A 5,335-nucleotide genomic window follows, 5' to 3' on the forward strand; every position below is an offset into this window, starting at 1 on the left:
CCTCAGGAGGAGATGTAACCTGAGTGATTTTTTGCAGGGAATTGGCTTACGTGACTGTAGGGCTGGCAAGGCAAATCTATGATCCAAAGGGCAGGCGAGCCGGAAGGGCAGCTGGAACTCTCTGGCACAGACTGAACCTGCAGACCACAGGCAGAATTTCTTCTTTAGGGAAGTCTCAGCTCTGCTCATCGGGCCTTTCAACTTTTTGAATCAGGATGACGTGGATAACCTCCCCCACTTAAAGCCAATTGATCGGGAACTTGAATCACATCCACCAAATACCTTCCCAGCCACGCCAAAACTAAGGGTTGATTGAATAACTGGGGACAGTAGCTTGGCCAGATTGACACATAAACTGACCATCGAAAGGGAACCATAGCCAGAGCTGCGGGTGCTCCTTCCGCCTGCGGCGTCTCATATGCACCCCTGAGGAACTGAAAACATAATCTTCCAACCTGTCAAAAAGACCATCTTATGCCCCACCTCCCACCCCAGCTCCTGCAGCACAGATGCGGGGCACCCCAGAGTTTGGGGATGCAATCCATACAGTCATCCTGCCTACAGCGACTACAGGCTGGAGGGAACCCCAGAACCTACAGCCAGGGCATGGCATCCTCTGGTTTTATAATCCCCAAACCCCCAAAGCCATTAGATGAGCTGCTCATGCCCTACCTGAGGTACAGCATGAAAGTCTTCCAATCCTGACCTAAAGTTGTGGGGAATTGGCAAGATTATTGGTGACGTGTGGCAAGATCTCACTGATGAAGAAAAACGAGTATCTGAATGAATATGAAGCAGAAAAGATAGAGTTCAATGAATCTGTGACCGTCTATCCTAACTCTCCCCACATACCTTGCTTCCATAAATGCGAAGAGTCGTGCAGTCTACTCTTTGAGACCAAATGAAGAAAGGTTTATTTTATCCGGAACCTACATTTTCTGTAGCACATAATCTAACTCAACCTGCTGGAATACTCATTTGAACAATTGAAACACAGCAAGCCCAGACTAAGAATGAGGGCTTTTAATCCTGTATAACTTAATGTAATATCTGGATACATCCTAGAATATATTAAACAGATAATCTAAAACTATTAGCAAAATCCCTTGAGGGATGGGAGAAAAAATATGAAACTATTAAACTTTACGATCAGGAAATCCCCTGATACTGTGTCAAACTTTAGCCACACCCAAATCAATAGGCCAAGCCCTTGATTTTGAGGCTTACCCTTGTGGAGCTTATGTAGGTAGCAGAGAAGCTTAGCCTGCCTGTAGGTATGCCTAAGACTTACTTCTGGAGGACCTCTTTTGTTGCTCAGATGTGGCCTCACTCTCTCTAAGCCCAACTCTGTAAGTGAAATCACTGCCCCTCCCCACTATGTGGGACATGACATCCAGGGGTAAAAGTCTCCCTGGCAACATGGGAGATGATTCCCAGGGATGAGTCTGACCTGGCACCATGACCATCCTGACCAAAAGGGGGAAAAGAAGTGTAACTAATAAAGTATCAGTGGCTGAGAGAGTTCAAATAGAGTCAAGAGGCTACTCAGGAGGTCACTCTTGCACAAGCTTCAGTTAGTCATCGCCACCTATCATAACTTGCCAAATCCCAACCAAAACCATTCCAGCCAATCCTAAAGAACACCTAGGGCAATATGTAAGATTCTACAGAGTTTCCATGCATTAGGGTAATTTTCCAGAAACTTAAAACCTCTAGATAAGTCTCTGGACAAGATAAGTTCTGAAACATAGGGAGGCTGTACTAGTTAGGGTTCTCTAGAGAAACAGAATCAACAGGGAACACTCGCAAATATAAAATTTATAAAAGTGTCTCACGTGACCGTGGGAATGCAGAGTCCAATATCTGCAGGGCAGGCTGTGAAGCCGACAATTCCGATGGAGGCTCTGGACAAACTCCACAGGACAGGCTTGCCGGCCGAAGCAGGAAGAGAGCCTGTCTCTTCTGAATCCTCCTTAAAAGGCTTCCCGTGATTATATTAAGCATCACTCATTGCAGAAGACACTCCCCTTGGCTGATTACAAATGGAATCAGCTGTGGATGCAGCTGACGTGATCATGATCTAATTCTACGAAATACCCTCATTGCAACAGACAGGCCAGCACCTGCCCAAACAGACGAACAGGTCCCACCACGTGGCCAAGTTGACACATGAACCTGACCATGGCAGAGGCCAGCCTCTCCAGAACATCAGCTAGTTCCATCTCCCAACCCCATATTACTGACAGTCCCTTCCAACATGAAAAAGTTAGAATCGGGGTGGGCCACGGTGGCTCCACAGGCAGAGTTCTCACCTGCCATGCTGGAGACCTAGGTTCGATTCCCTGTGCCTGCCCATGCAAAAAAAAAAAAACAACGGAAATAGCCCAACTACTCTTAAACAGTGGGATAGTGGGATAGAAAGATCAAAGGTGATGATGGAGTTATACAGAGAAGGTGGGGTTTAACAAACGAATATGACTGCTGAATCATTTCTTTTAGTCTTTGGTATCTTAGAGCAGCTAGAAGTAAAAACCTAAAATTGTGGAATTGTAACCCATACAAACTCTGAAATCTGCCCTACAACTAATTGTTTTGCTGTGCTTTGAAATTTATGGCGCTTTTTTGTATATATGTTATTTTTCACAAAAAAAGAAAGAAAAAAGTCGATTGTGATGATAAAGTTTATTTCATCTAACCTCCTGTATTCTGGAGCAGCTAGAAGGAAAAATCTGAGAGGATGGTATAGTAGCTCATAGAACTCTGGGATCTGTCCTCTAACTACCTGTTGAAGAGTGCTTTGAAAACTATTGCTTTTTTCTTTTTTTTTGTTTTGTATAGATGTTACACAATAAAAAAAGTTTTTAAAAAAAGCCGTGCAGAAGCTGCTTTAGAGGAAGAAAGTCGACAGAGACAGACTCACATGGAGAAAGGAGAAGCTCACATGAGCATCCAGCCTGCCAAAGATGCAGTTGATCATGATGGTTATGATCATCTTTCAATGATCAATGAACAGGCCTTTCAATGAAGCACACAGCCACGGCCTGTTTCAGATGTTCAGTTAGTTGTCACAACAGCTAGAATGCAGGCCCTTAAACGACAGGGTTCATCCGCAAAAACTAGAAGCTGAATTTCTTTAAATAGAGGAGTGACACCAGGAAAAGAAGAGGAATTCCTGGAAAGCACAGATTCATTTAAACAATGAACTTGAAATGTTGTGGGGTTGAAGGTACAGGTGGATATATGGAGGAAATTGTGGCCAAAATAGCATGGTCAGAGGAGCAGGTCTGCAAAAGACAGAAGGAAAGGGAGAAGGAGGCAGCAGAACAAGCTGCCCACAGTCACAGCAGTATTGTTCCTGAACAAGCAGCGAAGAAAAGAAGGAGGATGAGAACATTCCAATGGAGACAGAGGAGACACACCTTGAAGGAACAACAGAAGGCCAACGGATGGTAACAATGACAGCGTCTACTGAGGACAAGGAGAGTGGGCAGGACGGGGTCACCAGTATGGCAGAGGAGAAACCAGCGATAGCAGCTCTGGCTCAGAGAGCAACAGTGCAACAGAGGAGGAGCCACCAACAGACCCCATGCCAGAAGAGGAGAAAAAAGAATAAATGTTGTCTTGTTTTGTGTGTTCTAAAAAATAAATAAAAATTAAAAACTGACTATCAGAGAAAGGAATCCAAGAGACTGTCATATTATGTGACAGTTGCATGATAGTTTGGAGCTGTAAGGACCCCAGAAAAACATGTTCTTAAATTTAATCCATTCCTGACAGTGTGACCCCATCGTAAGTAGGACCTTTTGATGAGGTGACTTCAGTTAAGGTGTGGCCCATATTCTAGTTTGCTAGCTACTGGAATGCAATATACCAGAAATGGAATGGCTTTTTAAAAGGAGAATTTAATACAGAAACAGAATGGCTTTTAAAAAGGGGAATTTAATAAATTACAAGTTTACAGTTTGAAGGCTAAGAAAATGTCCCAATTAAAACAAGTCTATAGAAATGTCCAATTTAAGTCATCCAGAGAAAGATACCTTAGTTCAAGAAGGCTGATGACGTTCAACGTTTCTCTCTCAGCTGGCAGGGTACATGGCGAACATGGAAGCATCTGATGGCTTTTTCATGGCTCTACAAAAAAGGGGACTCTCTCCAAAATGTTTCCTCTTTTAAAGGATTCCAGTAAGCAACTCCATCTTCAATGGGTGGAGACCCACCTCCATGGAAATCATCTAATCAAAAGTTACCACCCACAATTAGGTGGGTCACATCTCCCTGGGAACAATCAAAATGCTCCCACCCAGCAATATTGAATGAGGATTAAAGGACATGGCTTTTCTGGGGTCCACCACAGATTCAAACCAGCACAGCCCACCTCAATCAGGATGGGACTTAATCTTATTACTGGAGTCCTTTATAAGAGAATGAAATTCAGACAGACAGAAAGAAAGCCAGGGAGCAAGAAGTTGAAATCAATGGAACCCAGAAGAGAAGGGAGAGGCCAGCTGGTGTCACCATGTGCTTTGCCATGTGACAAGATAAGGACCAAGGGTTGCCAGAAGCCATCCCTGGAATGCCACAGTCTTGGGGAAAAAGCATTGCTTTGATGATGCTTTGGTTTAGACATCTTCCCTGGCCTGAAAAGTGTAAGCTAATTATTTGCAGATGACATGATCCTATACTTAGAAAACTGTGAGAAATCTACAACAAAGCTACTTGAGCTAATAAACAAATCAGCAAAGTGGCAGAATACAAGGTTAACGTACAAAAGTCAGTAATGTTTCTTTACAAAAGCAATGGCCTACCTGAAAAAACACTTAAGGAAAAAAATTCCATTCAAAATAGCAACCAAAAGAATCAGATATATAGGAATAAGCTATTCTGGTTTGCTAGCTGCCGGAATGCAATATACCAGAAACAGAATGGCTCTTAAAAAGGAGAATTTAATGAGTTTCTAATTTATAGTTCTAAGGCCAAGAAAATGTCCCAATTAAAACAAGTCTATAGAAATGTCCAATGTAAGGTATCCAGGGAAAGATACCTTGGTTTAAGAAGGCCGATGAAGTTCAGGGTTTCTCTCTCAAGTGAGAAGGCACATGGCGAACACAGTCAGGGCTTCTCTCTCGACTGGAAGGGCACGTGGCAAACAGGGCATCATCTGCTAGCTTTCTCTCCTGGCTTCCTGGTTCATGAAGCTCCCCGGGAGGTGCCCTCCTTCTTCATCTCCAAAGGTCACTGGCTCGTGGACTCTGCTTCGTGGTGCTGCAGCATTCTCTGCTCTCTCTGAATCTCCTTTTCCCCAAAACGTTTCCTCTTTTATAGGACTCCAATAAAC

The 5,335-nt window shown here is 43.6% G+C and overlaps 1 pseudogene; it reads left to right on the forward strand.

Annotated features, from left to right (window-relative positions):
- Window positions 1-446: 446 nt before the first annotated feature.
- Window positions 447-3,613, forward strand: LOC143675898 (SWI/SNF-related matrix-associated actin-dependent regulator of chromatin subfamily E member 1 pseudogene; annotated as a pseudogene).
- The last annotated feature ends 1,722 nt before the right edge of the window (window positions 3,614-5,335 follow it).

Source organism: Tamandua tetradactyla, chromosome 3 (assembly GCF_023851605.1).
Source record: "Tamandua tetradactyla isolate mTamTet1 chromosome 3, mTamTet1.pri, whole genome shotgun sequence".
In the NCBI taxonomy this organism is placed as follows: Eukaryota; Metazoa; Chordata; class Mammalia; order Pilosa; family Myrmecophagidae; genus Tamandua; species Tamandua tetradactyla.